We start from the raw sequence: 20,859 nt of genomic DNA on the forward strand, positions 1-20,859 counted from the left end.
TCCGGCCGGGCGACCCTCGCCGTGCTCGGAGGACCGCCGCGGGCGCTGCCCTTTCCGAGCCCGGGCCGAGCGGGGCGCCCGGGAGGGGGACTCCGGGCCCCCGGGTATCCCGCGCGGGTTCCTTTCCGTGCCCCACCGGCCGCCCTGGGGTCGAGGTCAGGGAAAGTTCGCACCGCAATTCTCTCTTGATTTATTCAAAGGTTTGGCGGCGGCGCGCAGTTTCCCCCTCTTCCGCCTACACCCCCTGCGCCTCCGAGTGTCGTCTCATTCCTTTCCCTTTACCGGATTCGATTGCCTCACTGCGTGTGTGTGCGCGAGTTCGCCGGGAACAACTGTGCCTCCCCTCTGCGCCTGTCTTTGTTAGGGTTTCTCGGGTGGTTTCTGGAGGAAGGTGGGGGCGGTGGGAGTGAGAGCGACGACGTGGGCTTGTTTGCTAGTTGCTCAGTGTTTGTGCGGGCTGCGAGGGAGAAGGTTTCCTGGATGTGCTTTGGGGAGGCAGCAGGAACAGATGCCGGCCGGATCTCACAACTACCGTAGCTGAGGCTTTTGTTTATTTTGAGGCATATGCAATTTAAAAAAAAAAAAATACTCGGTGCGAGATAACTAGTGAGGCGCTGAGAATCCAGGCGGGTCTGAGAACCATCGCCCGCGGAGGAAGCATCGTTTTCGTGAGTACTGACAGCCTGCCTTTTCTCCCTTCTTGGCTTTGCACCCCACTCCCCGCCCCAAAGTATGGACTGGTAGAAAAGTTGGAAGATTTCTGTTCTGTCTTCATGTTGCGGAAGCTCTCAGCGGCTAGATCACAGAATGCCCTTATTTCAGAACGAACATCTTTTGCGCTCAATGCCAGTCGTGGATAACGTACCCACACCTCAGGAACACCAGGAGAAAACTGTTCCTGGCCCAGGTTAATATTACATGTTGTTTGTAACTACCACTTAACGTTGTATGGGAGGCAGGTGAGCTGTATTGGAACGACTGTTTAAAAAAAAAAAAAATTCCAGGCAGATCCTGTGTTCACTGCCCCAGCATTTTCAATTGGTGTAAATGTTTTTGCATCAGCTTTACTCTGATCTAGGTGCCAGGCCTAAATATGCTGTACTGATTAAAGTGTTTGTCCTCCGCTCTCCCTCCCTCGTTCCCATTTGCAGTTATTTGATATTTCTATGCAGGTGGTGGACCATTTGTGTAATAGTGCAATTCTTAGGAAACTGTAACCAGGGTCTTGAGAGATGATTTTCTGGAGATGGTGATGCCAGAGGATCCAGGCAGGATCGGGTTTCTTCTGAGGGTAGGGATTTGTCCTTGATTTAGTTTTGACCCCTACAACCATAGGTATGTAATCAAATACATTTTTCCTTTTGCATTATCCTTTCCTTGCAGAGCTGATGACCTTTGTGTTTTAGAGAAATGATAGCTTTTAGGAAATAAAAATGTTAACCTCTTAATACCTCTTGGGATTGAAGTAAAATTCCCCCCCCCCCAAGTTGATTAAAGCATTAAGAGGAAGTAAGTCTCATTTTTCCAGCTACATTTACTATATATTTTTTTTAGTTAAAAACTAAAATTCAGTTTGTAATTTTATTTTTAGCAATTCTGGGTTCAGGGTAAAATTTAATAACTTGGTAGATTGGAGAAAGAATAAACTTGAGTGTAATTAGAGAAGTATATTTAAGCTGCAGTAGCCTACATAATTAAGGCCAAGTTGTGTGTGTATAAAAGAACTCATTTGTGTAGTCTTACAAGGCTAATGGAGGCATCGCTGAGGCTTTATAAATAATGTAAGTTGTGTATAATGTAGAGTCTCCAGAGATGGCAGAGAAAGCATCATTACCAGCCTTTTCAACCTGCTCAAGATCTTAAATTGATTTACAGCACTGAACTGGTGCAAAATGATACATCAGGATGACATGGGGTCAGCCTGTAAAAGTCTATGATGTCAGCCTATTAGTTCAGTCATCATAATTAAACCATATTACAGGGGCAGCTAAGCAGGAGTCTGGCGTTATACTTCAGATATGGGTGGTTCATGGATGTTGTGCATAGTGGAAAGGCCAAGAATACTAGTGTTTCTGAAAGAGGGAAAGCTTTACAGAACTGTGAATGTCTGAGAGAAACAATTGAAGATAAATTCAGAGATGTTCAGTGTGCCTTGTCCAAGTAGCTTCCCACTTGGTGATATAGAAACAAGTGCTTTGGTGCTGGCCCTTTGCAGATCTGGTCTATGTATTGAATCATGCTTCACATGAGCTTGAATTTAACTTGGCCTTAGGGACCTTCTAAAATATCAGAAGGCCATATACTTCTTTATCTCTGATCCTTTTGTTAGCACTGAGTTTACACTGTACTGATGCATGAGTTGACATGTTATTTCTTTAACTAGTCAGTTACCCGATTTCCACTAAACACAAGGATACTTGCATTGAACATATAAGCAATTCAGGAAAAGAAGACCCTTGATTTTGCTTAAGTTTCTTATGTTCCTTTTTTCATTTATGGATCATCTGTGGCCATGTAGTCCAGTAAAGTAGCCCCATAGCCACATCTGGCTATTTGTTTAAATGAAATAAAATTAAATTAAAAAAAATTTTTTTTTCAGCACTGCCCAAATTTGAAGTGCTCAACAGCCGCATGAAGCTAGTGGCTTCCATATTGGACAGTGTGTATATAGGATAGTTCATCATCTTAGAAAATTCTAGATAGTGCTGTCCCAGGACCTTCCACACTGTTCTCACTTGTCTCCTCTAGTAGTGAATTTGGGAGGTTCAAGAGAGACAGAAATATATACATACATTGGTTAATTTTACAACTAACTGCCCTTGTTAAAACGCAGTTCAGTTCGTAAGTGACAGTTGAAGCTGTTGATAAAATTAGGTTTACTTTTCTGGAGATCTTATTTGTCATTAATGTCATGGATTCTCACTTGATTTACAGCACGGGGTAAGAAATAGTGTTCCCTTTTTTCCAGAATTTTTACCATGTGCCAGGCATTATTTGTAATACTTATTTAAGCCTCAAAACTTCCCTAAGGACTGTTGTCACATTTTACACGTAAACTGAGGCCAGAGCGGTTGTCTTCCCTCAGGTTCATAACCAGTGAGTGATTTTGATTTATCATCTTAGCTGGGATACAAACAAGGCAGTCTGACTCCAGAACCTTATTCTTAGCTGTGCTTTTTGGTTTTCATCTAGAGTACCCAAACAGGCATTGTGCAGTAGGTGGTACTTTACTATGCCAGTGTAGACATGACTTGACTTTTAGGTTTTTAGACATATTTGTGCTCTGTTGTTCTTTTTTGGGCCTGTCTTCTATTGTTCCTGTAAATGTTTAAAAGGGAAAAGTAATGGTAATACTTATCTAAGCAACACATAATTTGAAGAATAAGTCTGACATAGAAATAATGCATTTCAAAACCCAACTAGTTTTATCTCAGCTTTTCTGTATAATTCCTGTCACTTTTCTCGTGTTTTATTGTATAATCATAAGATAATGGGTACTGATGAAAGTTCTAGTAGTTCAGTTTATCTCATCAAAATTACTGTGTTTTCCCTGAGTGGTTAAACACGTGTCTTGAGATAAGACTAGTTCATTGCAAATTCCTTGGGGATTTTTTTTTTTTTTTTGCGGGGGAGGGGTGGTGGTGGGGTGGGAAGTGTTTGAGTATTCTTTTGTATGTCTTACCTTTCACTTGTTCTCAACTTTTTGAATAGAGTGTTAGGCTGTTTAAGAATCTGATAAAACCTTGGGTCCTGTGTCTTCTCTTCCATCCTCTCATCCAGAAATGTTTGTGTGTCCTGGTGAGTTTGAGTACACTTTCACAGCCCTAGTGCATGATCCTTCTGGTGAAGTTCATCCCTGGGACTGCCTTGACAGGTGCTTTCATAAACACTGACTTGTGATTTCCTATTTAGAAATGTTTAATGTTAAAAGCTACTTTAAAGGTTTTCTAATCCAGATGGTTCATGTGGAGATAAGCAATGTGAGGCTGAGAGAAAACAACCTGCTTGTCTAAAGTTACCCGTAGGGATTGCAAGTAGGAAAGCCAATCCTGGATCCTCCTAGTGTTGTTGAGTACTTATTATTATTATTATTTACATGACAGCAGAGTATCATTTGAAATATTATACATACATAGAATAAGTGTAACTTGTTCCAATTAGGTCCCATTATTTGGTTGTACATGATGTTGAGTTTTACATTCAGGGTATATTTATATATGAGGGTAGGGTATTCTTTTGTTTGTTTTTTCCTTCCACACTCCTGAGGCTTTGGGCTGAGTCTGTCCAGTAGAGTTTGGGTAAGGAAGGGTAGAAGAGTTTTTGGCATGATACTGACATTTTATTCCTAATGTTTGAGGTAAATAGGAATCAAGTCTGACCACCAAAGAGATATGTTTGTTTTCTCCAGGTTGAAATTGATTTTTTTTTCTTTCATTCTAGAAATGGAAAAGAAAAACCCTGTATCAAATTTAATCAATGGGACCTTATTGGGAAATGGGAGATCCAAGATTGTACAAAGTTCAGGTTAAAGCAGACAGTTCTGACATAGGAATATACGAAACTCCTATTGTGACTCTCATAATCAGATCACATTTTTCACCAAAGGTTGGGGTCTTTAAAGAAGGGATAGGGGGCACTAGGCTGAGAGATGGAAATGTTGAGAAGTAAAAGGATAATGTAAATGTAAAAAGGTGGTATAAATTGTTATTAAGTCATAAAGCAACTTTGAGATAAGAGGTGCTCTGATACTTCTGTATGTGGCTTTGATTGTTGGTACCAAGATTGCAGGACGTGCGCATTAGGAACAAACAGGGGCATTGCCTTGTGTCTCATACTGAAATCTCTTGACTCTGTATCTTCCTTTTCTGCTGTTATCTGATAGACAAATACTCAGTCTGATATGGTGATCTCTTATTTGATTTGCAGCAAAAATACTCGAAGTATTTTTAACCCTTATAGCAACCTTTAAAAAGAAAAGAAAGAAAGCTAAATAGCATCTACTATTTAAAATCTAAGTTAAGCTATTCATTGATGTATGTAGTAAGATAATGTCAGTTTTATAGCACAGTTAGTTTTATAGGCAAAAAAATAACATTTATATCTGCTACTGGCTGACTTGCAGAAATGAGCAGGCTCTAGAACATTTGTTTGCTTAAGGGACTTACATCTTTTGGATAGAAAAAGCAAAACTTTCATAAATGGTTCAACTCCAGTGTCTACATCAGACTTTTTGGAAGGCACTGGAAGTGCAGTATTCGAATAGTTTAGCATCTTTGTCATTAGCTAAAAATAATAGAGAAGACTCTCCTGAAAATAGAGCTTCCTACCCTCTTAAGGACTGAGGAGTCTTTACCTGGTGTGATTCTCCCAAATCTCTTCTGCTTGGTTCTTAGTGTTTGGAAAAGAAGCCTTATTCTTTTACAAGAACCCAGGTCTGTGGTGTGGTGGATTGGTTTCTTAACTTTGTTTTTTTTTTTTTTTTTGAGACAACAAACCTGGATTTAAAGAAAGAACTCATATACGTACAACCATAAATTATGCATATTTGTGTTTTTGAGCTCAAGATGTAAATGAATATTAACTGTCATATTTGAGAAGTGGGTTATAAGGATCTGCCTATTGATTTGAAAATATATTTTTATACATAATTTTTAAAGCTTTATTTGTAGTTTCCTCTAATTTTAGGGCTGCTCTGCTATAGATATTTTTTCCTGCAATCTCAGATTGTTAGGTTATAGTTACTCAGACTGTTCATTCATTTTCCTGTCCTTGTGTGTCTTTTGTGGCTTCTTTGTGGTACGCTTATGCAAAGTGGAAGTATTTCAGACCTTGTGTAGCTTTTTACTTTCAATTTCAAACACCACAAGAAAAAAGGGGAAGTAATTATCTGTGAACTATTATAATTAGCCATTAAATCAGGTCATTCATTTAGCTAAATTCAAGAATGTTTGTATGTTTAGATTGAAAGAAAACATCTATTTTATTAGAGGAAGAATATTAAATACACCTGTATTTAGTAATTTTGGTGTGGTATTGTAATAATTATATATTCTTCATTTATTCCATGAGTATTTGTTAGTTTCTAAGAGGCACAATAATTTAAGACACAATATTGAAAAATTAAATGCAACAACATTGTATGAATTATAACAAAGTAATGTAGGAGTAAGCTCTATTGACAGCTCATGAGAAGACCACTGTGGTGTGGAGGGACACGTGGGTTTGCACAAATAGGAGGGAGACACTGCTGGGCATAGAGCACTGGGGAGATCAGTACTGGTGTTGAATAGCTCTCCAGCAGCACTGTTCAATAAGAGCAGGTGTTCTAGCACATGTATTAGCACAAACAATAGCTATAGCTACAGGTGCTACCAAGCTCTCAAAAAGTGGCCAGGGCAACTGGGAACTGCATTTTTACTGTCCTAACTAACTTCTGTTTCAGTAGCCACGATGGCTGTCATGGAGTGGCACAGATCTAGTAACTGGTGAGCATCTCCACCTGACTCTGTGGTGTTCCCAGTGGAACCCAGCAGGATGAGGCAGAGCCGATGTTCAGAAAGGATATGTTGGGATGAGAATTTGAAACCTTGGTGTGTTAGAATAGGAAGCCTGGGGAAGTCACTGAAAGTGTTTGGGCATGCAGTTCAGATTGGAGCAGGTAGAACTCGATGCCAAAAGATTTATAAGAAGGCTATTGAATTATCTGTGTGATAGTAAGTTTCTGGTGAAGGTGGAAGTGGAAGAAGAAAGAGTTTTGCAGGCCAAATACCATAGAGACTTGTGATTGGCTGTAGAGTAACAGATGTCAGAGGTGAATCTTAAATTTCCAACCTTAGTATGGGAGAAGTGGCTGTAGAAGGAGAAAGTTAGGGTTGACTAGACATGTTGAATTTAAGGTGGGGTGGCTAAGTGTTCTACAGGTTTGTTGGAAGGGCATTCCTGAAGTTTAGGGGAGACTTCCAAGCTTTCATATGTACCCTCAGCAGCCGTCTACTTCATATTCTCAGGGACCCACAAAGAGAAAAAACAGTGGTTTGGCTTCATTAGAGCCCACAATTAGGAGTTAGGAGAAGGAAGAGGCATGTTTGAAATCGAGAAAAGAAGGAACTGGAAGAAAAGTAGAGGGTCAGCAGAGAGGTGAAACCAGGAAGCTGTGGGAAGAAAATCCAGAAGTAGGTCTGGAGAGGCAAGTGTGAGGTTCAGGGTATGGGAGAGAAGGTCACATGATCAAATGAACGTGTTGGCAGGAAAAAGATCTGAGTATGTAAAGAGATGAGGACTAGATTCTCAAATTACTTATTTTTCAAAATGAGACCTGTTTATATTTGGAGATTCAGGGAAAGAAATTAATAGAGAGCAATTGAAGATTAAAGGTGATGGAGTTAGTGTTGGCGCAGATAACAAAATGCCGATACCTATACAGGAAGGAGTTGGAGTCTGAGAAAGCAGGCTGGGGGTCAAGGTTAGAGGAAAGTGCCCTGCAGAGCTTGCGCCAGCTTCCACTCTCCTAGGAGGCAAGCCCCTGCATCAGGGTGATGAGGTGAGGGGATCAGCAAACGGCAGGGGAAGTTTAAGAATACTGGAGAAGTCTTGGAGGAACCATTGTAAATCATATACCAGAGGGTTGACCGAGGATTCAAATTCTAAACAGTGGATAAAAAGACTGGGGTGAACAGAGTAATGGCTACTTTCTAGTATGACTCTGGCCTGCTGGGCCTGGAGAGCAGATGGGTTCCCAGGTGGAATTTAAGGTGGGGCGGCTAAGTGTTCTTAAGGGATTTTGGAAGGGCATTCCTGAAGTTTAGGGAAGACTTCCAAGCTTTCATATGTACCCTAAGCTAAATCAGGTTGCCTGGATTTAAATCCAGGCCCCACACTGATTTGCTTTTGCAAAGCTACCACTAACCTTGGATTCTCCCTCATCGGAAAGAATAGGGATGATAGTATCAGTCTTGGATTGCTTCGGAGATGAAATGAGTTATTCATCCATATTTCATCTAATCTAAGATAGTGCTGATTGTGAGGTGTTATTTCCTGTACAAATGAGGGGAAAACCTCTTGAACATACCATGAATTGTAAGCTTTCCTGGCTTCTGTGGTGTTAAAATGTCAGAGGTGCATCTCGTAGTCAGTGAAGTGCAGAATACATAAAAGACTTAGCATAGGTCTTGGCACATGATCAGCATTCATGTATGGTAACTGTTTATAAAAATCAATGTTTTTTAGAGTCTAGAATGTTAATAAAGGCAATCTTGAGTCCAATCTAGATAAGAGAGCCTAATGGATTAAATGAATTGAGAGGAGTTACACATTGGGAGTCCTGGTAATGAAATTTTGAGATATCAAGTTTGGGAATTTGTAGATAGAATATTTCCCTGACAATTCTAGATAAAGGTTTTAAAGAAAAGTATATTAATTGAGCTAAGGGAAGACTCTCTTTAATGATTTAAAGAGATTATTTAAATTGTTCAGGGCTTTTAAAAATAAGTTTTTCTGAATTATTTATTGCTTTTCTTACAGTGTTCATTAGTATTAATTTTTTTTTTCACTATAGCAATACATGCTTGGTGCAGAAAAATTCTGGCATGAGTTCTTACCCTATTGGGGGATGGAAAGAGAGAGATTGATTTCTGTCAGTTTGGGGACATTGTTAATAGCCAGCTACAGAGCACTTCTCCATGTGGCTCCAAGGGCAGAAACCATAAAGGAAAATTTTTATAGATTTGACCAAACACACAGATACAGCCTAAAAGATAGCAGATTTCAACTAATTATTGTTCTTTGTAAGAAACTTTTAAAATTAATAGGAAATATCACTCTAATAGAAAAATACAGGAAAGGGGTATGATCAAGTAATGTAAAAACAAATAAAATATACAAACTAACAAACACAAAATGTTCTACTGTGTTCTGGATCAGACTCATCACCGGAATGGAAATGATATCTTCTCTTTTATTGTGTTTTTCTTTATAGACCAGAAAGTGTCAATCTGGAAATGCTGGGCTTTTCTCCTTGAAGAAAAGGAGAATCCTAAGAAATGCTCTGGAGTTACAAGGAGGGTCAAGATTATCTATATCTATACATATTTATCCGTGTGTGTGTGTGTGTGTGTGTGTGTGTGTATATATATATATCCATCCATATATGTGCACGCGCGTACACACACACACGCACACACACACACATTGTGTACGTAGTTCTGTGTGTGTTTATACCTATTAGACTTACATGACTTCTGAGAAGCAGGCCTTCTCCATCTGGTTTACTTGATATCACCCTGCTTCCCTCATGACATGATTTTGGAATTTTCTTATTAGAATGTGGGGTGTTTCTAGCACTTTCCGGGCTATCAGTCATATGCATATTCCTCAATCTGCTGGCATGGGCTTAAAGACACCAGTTCTCCCTAGAGCATTTTGAAATAGGCCTCTTTCCCACCTACCTGTGTTGCAGTATGAGATTTTATAGTGGCATTTACTGATTCATGAGAGACACAGTGATGTCTTGGAATATGGTTTTGATTATTGAGATGGACTGGTTTATGAGGTATTAAAATAAAGTAAGAAAAGTTCCCCCATGTAGTAAAACCTCTTATAAAGTTAAAGAAAGTTAGGCATCAGCATTTAATTTTCCAGATTTTCTCTTATGGGTAATAGTTAGTGGTCATGGGTTTTAAAGTCTTTTCATGTGCTGCCTATTAGGAAGAAGTCTGCTGGTGACTAGTAGGGTCCATACCTAATTGAGTCACATTGTCTTACCTCAGCATTAAGTGGGCCCTTAGCTCACTACTAGACAGAATTTCAGCCTTACCACATCGCCTTTCTTTTAAATTACCTGCAAATATTTCAAAGTTGTGGAAGTGGTGGGTGGGGGAGCTTGAGAATCTCGCCTACAGGCTCATCACTGGCCTGCTACCCAACTGTGTTTTCTGTGATGAGTGACTGGGAGTGCAGGCCCTGAACTGGTATGCACTGGTCCAACCTGTCACTCAAACTCTTGAAACTAAGTTGGAGAGGGAGGGTAAATGTTGGGATCTTAATTTTATTAAAGGACAGTAGCTTTTTGTGAAAGGGAGTGACAGTGCAGTGAATGTTGCTGTGGAAATTGTACATTTAGTCCTTATTGAAACTCAGGACAGTCGATGGTACGTAGCTCACATGTCCTCTGTTACAGCTTCCTGTTTCGCCTTTTGTCCATTGCCGGCTTTGCAGCCTGGCATAATTAATACCAACCTCTTTATTCTGTGTTCGAGTTTGTGTGCTCAGGACTTCTGTTTAGTCAGTTCAGGCTTGAAGGAACATTTGATTGATTTTAAATGTTTTTCTGTTCACTGAACAGAATTGATTATCATTTAAATGATTGGTACAAAAACTGCATAGCATTTATTTGCATTTAAACAGTGGAGAGTGGTCAAATGGTGTGGCCAAGACGTTACTCTGTGTCCTAGGAAAGTCTTTTAAAAAGAGCCCATCCTGAGTGTGAAGTTTTGCTTTTGAAGGCAGAAGTAAACAATTCACCAAGTACTTCACATGTTTGTACCGTGCATCCAGCACAGGGCTGTGGTTGTAGAGGAAAAGATACTGTAAAACTAGTTTCTACTTTGAAGAAGCAATCTAACTGGTAAGAAGAGATGACAGCAATATAAAAAGTTAAATAACATGCCTTTGTTGTAATGTTCCTTAGTCTTAGACTGAAGGCATTTCACTTCTAGTTGGGGTAGTGTCTCTACATCAAGGGATTGGGAAAGAAGTTTGATGTAATTGGTAGAACTTTCTCTTCCTGCCTACTTTTCTACCTTAGTTCATTCTCAGCAAGTTTTTGAGTGTCTGTATTTATGTTTATTCTTGTTTTCACAGCATATTGCGTGTACAGCTTGATAAAGTTGGGATACAGAATGGGAAATGTAACTTTGAGGAACAGTACAAACCTGCTTGTCTAGTCTGGCTTCTGTTGGGACACCTTGATTTCAGTTATCGCAGTAACTCTGGACTGAGTCCCTTGAGGGTATGGGAAGCGTCTTCTGATCCTGGTGTTTGGCACCTTATGGAGCACAGCACTGCCAGCATCTTCTCGTCAGAGTCACATGAATAGTCAGTCCCCCACCCCTAGGGGACCCTATTCCAGGGTTATATTGGGGTGCTTTTAGAAAGTACCACTTGGACAATGCAGCAGTATTAAGAGCTGTTGACCTGACTCAAAGTAGACACTTGTGGAGTGCATTTTTCCATCTTGGTGTTTTTAAAAACATGCCAGGAAATGTGCTCTTGTTCCTTGTGAGTGCCCGTGGGTAGGAGCCATTCAGGTCTTTTGCTCACGGTAGCACTTGACAGAGCGAGGATCCTGTCCCAGGTGCTCAGGCATGCCATTTAAAAGCTAAGACTGACTTGCTCCCTTTTTTTTTTCTTTGAGGAGAAAAGAGAACAGGTGTGTGTCTTTGACATGGTCCCCTTTTTCCTTGAAGCAACCAGCAGTTCTTTGATTCCTGGAGTCTAGAAGTGCAGCTACATAAAGCTGCTGAGGTTACAAAGAGAAACGGAGAGGTAGAGTGTGGAATAGAGCAGCTTTTCACCAGCAGAGCCTGGGAAAGTTTCTGGCTGTCACACCTGGGGGGTGAGTGGGTGGGAAGGAGGGGCCTTGTGACTGCCATCTGGTAGGTAGAGCCCTGTGAGGCTACTTGGGCACCTTGTAATGCTGAAGCCGAGAATGCTGGGACTGAGGATGGAGAAGGGATCGGGAGGCAGATGGATAGCCGACGGTAGTGGCTGCCATTCCTTACGTGTTTGCTTTATCTCCCTCCATTCCTAACCCCTCCACCACAATCCTCCAGAGTATAGGCAGAATTGCGACTTAGAGCTATGCACCAGGTATGGCTGTGAATATTGTAGTGTTTTACTTTATTGAGATAGGATATTTGAAAGAATCCTTTAAGTTTTCTCTGTCTCTGTATTTTGCTTGATTAGATAAGAGGTACCCCCCAAAAAATGAGCCACTAATTTTTTTTTATTACTTTGTTTTCCATAAAGGACCTTAAAGACAGTTGGTGAGAATGTAAAGAAATTGAATTTCTTAAAAAGATTTTGATTTTAATATTCCACAGACTCATTGTAAGAAAAGGATGTTAAGAGTTGAACACATAACAGGGGGTGTTGATGTGAAGTAATGGCCCAGTTTCCTTTAATTAAATTATAACTTAAGTTTATTCCATGCTCTTTAGATGAAAATGAATTCAATTTTGTCATTGCTACCCTGCTAAAACTCTTGGTTTTTACATGTTCTAGAAAGTGGGACGGTGTCAAGAAGTAAAGCAACAACAAAAACCAAAAATGAGCTGGGAAGGGAAGCCTTAGAGGGATTAAAACAAAACGAGGGCTGGGCTGGGGCTCAGGGTAGAGCACTTGCCAGCATGTGAGTGGCCTGGGTTCCATTCTCAGCACCACATAAAAAATAATAATAATAATAATAATAAAAAAGGTATTATGTCCATCTATAACTAAACAACAACAACAAAATCTTTGCTTGTGGGTCCTTCAGCTTTATCATCGAGAAAGGAGGAGGTGGTTAGGAGGGCAGCTGTTAGAGGGATGGACTCAGCAAGTTTCTTAGCTTCTCTGTTCTCACTTTTGTCATCTCTAAAACAGTGCTTACAGGAGCCTCAGCGGGATGGAGAGAGTTGGTACAGGTCAAGTGCTTGCATGTAGTGCTGCTGATGAGGAGGACATGGGGTGATTTTTTTTTTTTAATACTTTATCTGTGTTGAAGATTGATGGGGACCATGAGTGGCCCTCGTGGCATTTTCCATAGATCCATCTGCACAACACTCTTTCCCTTTGAAATTGGTGGCAAGAGTGACAAAAGTGTTTTGAGTTCTCATGCCAGGATGTATTCTATAAAAAAGGCTCTTTCTTGCTGATACTCTAAATTCTGAGAGGAGGATAGAGTGATTCATGTGATAAAAGTTTTTACGATATTAAGAAAACTGATGGTTAATTTGTCATCCACTTACATATTTTCACAGCAAGTTTTGAATCTCCAACAGGTAGTTCTTTCATTTACTGTTTTCTCAGGCTACATAAGAGCTTTATTATCATTCTAATAAAAACAGAAGGAACTAAAAGATTTCTTGGTTAAATCAATGTATTCCAAAACAGCATTTCATTTTTGCTGGTGCTGCTTAGGAATATGCATTCCGTTTTCATATTCCATGGTGTGACTGGTTGATAGTTAATTGAACTCATTTAGGTTTCCATTGCAAGGTTTCCTCCATCGATAAATAGTCCAGTCATATTGCCCTGTGATTCTTACCGCAGTACCTTATTTAATGCCCCCGTCAGTTCTCTCACAGACTTTATTTCTGTAAGCGTGGTGGTGGTGGGAATGGTATCATTCTCCTCTTCATTCTGCTGTACCTATATGTTTGATAGTAAGTACTTAAAGGATTTTTTCAGTAATAGTTGGTGTCTTAGACATCATAGAACCCATACAAGAGGATTACTTGGGTTCTCAAGGCCTTCGGTTTTGCACTTCTAATTGGTGTGTTTGTTACTGTAGGGAAGTCGTGGGAATAGAACTGGACTGAACTTGTCATCAAAGGCACAAAAGGCCTAGATTTTTTATACAAGTCCACCTGGTTCTGTGGGCAGTGATTACCTATATCTGAAGCGTTAATTCTTTAAAACCAGAGGAAAACTTTCTTCTTTTAGCTCTTAGCTGGAGGGAGCTCTTACTGTTTATCCAAGTGTGCCTTGGAGGTGCCAAGTGAACAATTGTTAGTCTACTTCAGTTTTTGGCAGGTTGAAAACAGGCTGTCATTGATTGTCATGTGGGATAGTATCTGGCTGATCTTAACTTTTTTTTTCAGTTGTTATATAAGTATTGATTTCTGGACATTTTATTTTTCTAAATAGCAGATTTATATACTAGAAAAAATCAGGACCAAATTACTCTTGAAGTTGTTTGAATAATACAAAACTTTTTTTTGTTAGAAATTTATGCATTAAGGATTTTGATGGATATTTGAATTTTTAGCAGACAGGGGACTTGAATAGGAAGGAAAATTTTTTTTGTTAAATCAAGTTTTCGATCATGAAGCTGAACTGCTTAATGAAAGAGTCCACTCCCATCCATTATCCCATTCACCTAGAATTGGGTCACATGTTCCACCCCTGGGTACAGGCTGCATGCCTCTGAAAATCACTGCTCAGTTGTTCAGTCGTATCCGTTCTGTGAAGATACCCTTTTAATTCTTTTCTTCTTAAAACGCAAAACAAAACAAACAGACAAAAAACTTGCAACCTCTTGGTCACAATGCTGTCTTCTGGAGCTATGCAGAATAAATCTTTTGCCTGCTTTCATTTTTAATTTTTATTGGGTTTTAAACTTGAAAATCATTCTTGGTGTGAGTAGCAGTGGTGGCCTCTGCACTCACCTGCTCCCAGCTCACTGCTGAAGGCAGCCACTTGCTTTCAGGGTGTTTGGTTTGGTTTTTTCTTTCTAGGCCTGTAAAAGTGCATGTGTTTCCACACATTGTTTCATTTGCTTTTGAAAAGGATTCATAGTTGATCTGTAGCTTCTTTGAACTAAAAAAGTTTGATATGGGTCTCCCCACTATGTAAATATCTTTTTCATGCCAGTTTTACTTATTATTCATTTATTATTATTTAATTGAATGTACCTAACTTATTTAATGGTTCCATTATTGTTAGACAGCTGGATTATTCAGAGCACGAACATCCTTGAACACAGGTCTTCCTGTGTGCTCTTCTGAGGATGCTGGCTCCCTGGGGCTCTCAAATGTTAGCTCTTTTCTTTCCTAACCCTCTCACCTCTTCACTGTCACTTCCAGACCATCCTCCACCAGCTTTGGCTCTCCTGTAGGTTTGTAGTCTCGCCGCCCTTCCTTGTTAGTCCGTGTACTGCCTCACACTCCCCATCGATCCATCACCCCATTTCCTGCAAGAGTTTGGATCCCAGTCACGCTCTCTGCATACACTCCAGTCCAAATTCTTATGCTGCTCCTCCAGTATTCGCTCTCACAGTCCCCATAATGTAGTTTCATACTTTGAAAAAATATATTTATTTAGTTGCAGATGAACACACAGTATCTTTATTTATTTTATGTGATGCTGAGGATTGAACCCAGTGCCTCACACACGCGAGGCAAGCACTTAAACACTGAGCTACAGCCTCAACCCAGGATTTCATACTTTTAAAACTTAAATGGCTTTCTCCAACTTTGTGGTGAATCATGTTCTTTATGCAAGCAGCGAGTGTTACTTTTGCACCGCGGGACCTTCGGGATGCATCCAGAACCTGACTGTGTCCACCATGCCATGTTTGCCCAGCACTGTAACATCTTGGACCTTAATAGTTGCCATGGCTTCCTAGTCGCTCCCCCATTCACTATTTCACCCCACACCCGTTCAGTCTGTCTCAACCCGTGACATCTTAGTCATCCAGTGAAGCTGACAGTCAGATGGTGGCTCTGCTGTGCCCACATCTCCCTGTGGTCCCCATCACCCCTCTTAATTTGGAGCAGAAGCTGTCAGGCCCATTCCAGCTGCCTGGGACTCAAAGGTCCCCTGTGCATTCTTCCTGAGAGCCTCGGTACTTGCTCTTCTGTGTTGGCTCTCTCCTCCCCTCATGCCCTTTCAGGTGGCACTAGCTTTCTGTCTCCTTCAGTGCTGTGTTCCAGAGCCGAGAATGGTTCCCAGCACACAGTAGGTGTTTGTTGTATGAAATGAATAACTGTAGCGGTTATCATTTCTTATTTTCCCTTTTAAAAAAAATAAAGTTAGAACTTCATTAAGCAAACAAAAGAATTGAACAGATTTCCTCTTTGTTAACAAAGAAAGTTAGCTTTATTTGGAATATTGCTCAGTTGATGATATGCTTTTTAAGTTTTTCAGCATGTTAGAATTTCCAAATCAGCCTTACATATTCGTATTTAATCCCTGTAACAACACACTGGTGCCAGAATTTTGTGGAAAATCGAATTGAAGTTCCGAGAGGTTTGTTCAAGCGCAGCTCTGAAGTAGAAGGCTGTGCTCAAACCTTTACAAAGTTCAAGACTCTTGTTTTCTAATTTAGAAACCATCTTAAGATGACAAAAAAAATGGGAGGGGGGGCAGTGTTATTTGAAAGCCTTGAACATGGGCCCCGATTTCTTGTTCTGGGTTTAGTCTGCCTTTTGTTTCCATTTTCAAAATATGTAAAATAAATGGTTAACGATACAATTCCTGACAATGACAGATCAACAAGTTTTATTTCTCTCACCTGTGGAGGAAGTGGCCTCCACCCAGTTTTACTGAATTAGGAGGGAAGTGATTTTTTCAAGTGATAAAAAGAAATAAAATTCCATGCTCTTCCCAGAGGAGGGGTTCAGCAGTGGGGAGAGCTGCTGGGGTTGTGTGTGAGTTTGCAAAAGGATGTAACTTGTAAAGATGTTTCCTTTGATGCCTGTGATGAATATGGATGTGTTTCCCTTCCAGAGGGTCCTGATTAAATGATGCAATTAAGAGCTGAGTTGAAGGATCTAAATATAGGGAAAGGGTTCAGGCCGTCCTGCTTTGCGTCAGTCCTCTCGCCCTACAGATGTACATGTTTGTTGTTGTGGACAGCACCTGCAGGATCCCTGGAGCAAGAGAAATGTGTTCCAAAAGATGAAGTGAAGCAGGGCTTTTTAGAAAAAAATAAAAGGGATAGTTTTTCCTCCTGTAGTTGATTCTGTTTTCATCCGTGAATTTGGTATTTGAATTGTTATTTTTTGACATGATTAATGAACTTTAGTATCAGTACGGGTTTAAAATGTAGAGCTGCTGCTTGAGAAAGTTACTTAACCTCTGAGTCTCAAGTTGATTTCTTAGTAAAATAGAGACACACATACCTTGGAGGATTGCCCTGAGGAGTCAGTAAGATAATGTTTGTAAAAACATACAGTATAATGCTTGCATAAGGTAGTCGCTGTTAAACATTTCTCCTCCATAACTGGCCACTTATGGAAATTTACCAGATTTAGCCTTCCTTGCAGTCTGTGAAATTGCTATTCTAGGATAACTATGATTCAGAGAACATTTTTTTTCTACAATAGACTCTTTCCTGGGATAGTCAATAAAATCAAATTTTAAAACTGAAGGTTTTGGTATCCTTCCTGCATTTGAGGAGTGATCAAATGAGTCTATACGTCAGTTGAGTTGAAGTGAAACAGATAAGCTTTATGGGGAGTGAGGGTCCTGAGAACCTGGATCTCTAGGAAGGTTACTATGTCCTGGAGGACGGTTTCCATTACAAGCATGATTCAAGAGTGGAGATCCAGTGGGATTAGGAATATTCTAGGACTTTTAGAGGAGATGGGGAGAAGATGTAGAAAAGCCAAATTTGTTGACGTTAGTAACAGTAAGAAAACTTTTATGGCCATCAGTTTCCTTACCTAAACAAGTTATCATCAAATGAGACGGAAAAGAACTGACACCTGCTATTCCTTAGGGAATCTATGTGACTTAAGAAAAACTAACCGGGCTCCCCATAAGCAGCCTAGATTGTCAGGATGGAAGGCTTTGTGTATGCACAGCATAGCCAGATTTTTTAATATAATGAAGATGTATTGAGATGCATAGTTCATGCACTTACATGTATAAATGAAACATGTAATAGTGACATTCAAAAACTCTTTGTTTCCTTTTCATCAAGGAGATGTTTCTTTTGAATTATTTGTCTGAAAAGTCGCAGCTTGCAGTGAGTTTATGTGGTGAGTTGGAATCCAAAGTCTTCATGTTATTCCTTTTCTTTTTGATTTCCTAGGACTCCCACTTAGCACTCTGCTGAGACTACATTGTTACAGCTCTTGGTAGCACTTGTTTAGATCACACCTGAGACGGGAAGGCAGCCAGTTATGCCTGTGCTTTAGGTGCAGTTCCTGCATTATTGCTCTAAAAGGGAAATAGGCTTTCAGGAGTTTTAACACTCCCGACCCCCATTTTTTCCAGCTTCAGAAAGTCAAGCTCTAGAAAACTGTTTTTTTTTTTTTTTTTTTAATGAAAGGTTAGCACACTTATTAGTCTGCCTTGTGTTAAAAGGTTGGAAAATTTGGAAGTAAACAAAGCTCCAATCGGTAAGAAGTTCAACAAGGAGCATTTGACTTCCAGATATTGGTGACTGTAGGACTTTTCTGCTGCTGTGACTGGGACCAACAGAATTCTTCTGTGAACTGTGGCTTTCTTGTGTAGGAATTTTGCTTAATACATTTTTTGAGGACTCAGTTGAGGAACTCATTTTAACCTAAAGTAACTACTTTAAAATGTGCATTAGGATCTGTAGAAGAAAGAGTGGTTTGTTTTTCTTCATGTTTCTTTTTGTTCTGTTTTGGTTGGCTGTGCCTTTTCTTTAGCAGTAGTTGACATGGGTTGAGATGGAGAGATGTTGACAGTCGACTGCTGTTTTACAATGGGATGATGGAGTGCAAGGGTGCTTTACCTGTTTCCTCCTACAGTACACATGTCTCGGACCGAGTTCCGAACTAGAGTAACGGGGAAAACGGCATTTGAGCGGATTATTTGTTGACCCTAAATCAGAACATTTCTACTTTAGGGCATTTTCTGACACTGAAATAGACCCATCTCTGTTTTTTTCTGAGACCCATCTGTTTTTATCTTCATGTAACGGCATTGGATTTATATAGCGAATTTTAACTTGACTTTTTCCTGTTTGCCTTGAGTCAAGATTTATCATTTTCCTTGAGGAGTTATACAGTATCCTTTCCCACTTTGTTTAAGAGGAACTGGGCTGATCAGTAACATGCACAGCCGTCTTCTGCTTGTTCCAGAGCACGTCTCCCTCACCCCTTTCTTGGTCCTGCCTGTGGGCTGCTTCTCCATCTAGAGACAGGAGTGAAAGCCAGTTTCTGCACAGCCCTCCTACTGGGCCAGTCTCTGGGGGAGTCTTTTGTTCACTTTTAAGTAATAGGTACTTTAGCTTTACCAAAAGTTTCAAGCTCTCGGTTCTTCGTGAACTGCTGATTAATTCAGTAGCCTAATTTTATGTAGGTCTTAATGATTTTGATTTTTGTTCCAATTTTCTGAATTCTCTTTTATCAACAAAGCATATTTCAATTCTTGGCTTAAAAATGAATTGCTTTCTATGTTTTAAAATATTTAATGGCATTGTCTCTATTTTTTATTTTTTGCAGCTTCTTCTTTTTAAGTATTTTTAACTCTGGTCTCTAGTGTCTAGTCTTCTGTTAGTCTGTGGTTTCTACGAGTGTCAGGAATTTTAGGATGTCTCTGGAAAAAAAAACCTCCTTGGGAATCATAATCTGTTTTGACAATTCTGCCTTTGTTAGAATTACACAGCTGACTTCATTACCTAAGTGAAATCAAGCAGTAATGAAAGTTGCATTACAGGTCCCTTGGTATGTTCCCCTTTGACCCTTTTTGATGTTTTAATTTCAGTATCTCAGGAGGCAAGAATTAACTTCATCAGGCCTTGAACCCTATCTAAAATTGGATGTTAGGCTAGATTACACATACCTTTTCACAGTGCTAATTAATATTGCCACTGATCACTTTATGCAATTTATCTCCAAGGTGTTTTGCATCTCCATGGAATCTAGTGAGTACATAGCAGAACGGCTTTATATTGTAAAAACATTGAACTACAAAATTCAATAGTTGGTTGGTTATCACTGTGAAGCCCCACTGTAGATCTGCTTTAGGAGCTCAGGTCTTGCTTTTCCCAGGTAGTCATGAGATCGTTTCATCTATTTAAACCTGGACATATGTGTACAGTTGGTGTATTGAGTTACTATGAAGTTGTCTTTTTTTCTTGAATAACTTATCCAACTGTTAAACAGTTTCAAAGTAAAGTTAATCAGTAACCTGTTTTTGCTTCTTATTTCTTTTGATCTTTATGCTATGATATTTTACCATTAGTTGAGACAGAGTAGTGAACTGAAGAACAAGTGGAGGGAAAAGGTGAGTCCCTTGCCTCAGTGACAGTAGACAGATCATTTGTCTTCGGTCAGTTGCCTTTTTTAAGATGGGAGTCTGATTTTTGTTTCCTGTTCATTTTTTGGATCCATATTTTATCTTACTGGATAATTATTTCCTCAATATTTAATGGGGTCATTCATTCCGTCTAGTCGACTGGCTTCCATTCCAGTGCAAGAATCATAAAACAGCCTCTAGTTGAAGCTGATAAAGAGAGTGTTTAGCCTTTTTTTTTTTTTTTTTTGCCTTTCTCTCCCCTCATTTTTGTATTAAAGCCCAGTCATCCCATGGCATCTGTGGGTGGGTTAGTCCCAGGATCCCAAGAATACCAGAATATGCATGCCTGAGTCCCGTGTATAAAATGGCATAGAATTTGCATGTAACCTATGCACCTTGTCCCCTGTGCTTTAAGTCATCTCTGTAACACCTCTTTCAATGTAAATGTTGTGTAAATAGTTATTGTTGGGGGAAAGTATAAATGTTTCACACAAGTGCAGTTTTTTTCTTTCTTTTCTGTCACTGTTGGTTAAATCCACAAGTACAGAACCCACGGACATGGAGGGCCAACTGCATCTTCTGACACAAATTAGAATAATTTTTCTTTTAGAAAAATTCTAATTTTTAATTTAAAAAATTAAAAATTCTAATTTTAGAAATTTAAATTTCCTGTGGGAAACTGGGGTCTGTAAGGTGTGGAGTGGCAGAGAATGTGTTGTTGACACTCACACCGTTGGATAATTACATGCTTCTTTACTAGATGAGGCCACGGTGGAGAGAATGCCCATGGCTGAGCAACCGGCTAATTAGGTTTCCTTTAAATATAAAGCAGGTTACACAGCAGTTAGAAGTATTTTAAAATTCATTGCCCCCCCCCCCCCC

General features: G+C 39.8%; 1 protein-coding gene across 3 annotated transcripts in view; it reads left to right on the plus strand.

Moving 5' to 3' along the window:
- Positions 1-20,859, plus strand: part of Smad1 (SMAD family member 1) — a 79,638-nt gene that overhangs the window by 313 nt on the left and 58,466 nt on the right. Inside the window, exon 1 of one of the 3 annotated variants that reach the window (XM_048813467.1) lies at positions 119-907. The exons of 1 other annotated variant lie outside the window; for it this stretch is intronic. The gene's annotated coding sequence lies outside the window, so the exon portion shown is untranslated. Of the gene's footprint in view, positions 1-118; positions 908-20,859 lie in introns of those variants that run through there. One more of the 3 variants, XM_015484447.2, reaches the window with a different exon arrangement.

The sequence above is a fragment of the Marmota marmota genome, unplaced genomic scaffold (assembly GCF_001458135.2).
Source record: "Marmota marmota marmota unplaced genomic scaffold, marMar, whole genome shotgun sequence".
Lineage (NCBI taxonomy): Eukaryota > Metazoa > Chordata > Mammalia > Rodentia > Sciuridae > Marmota > Marmota marmota.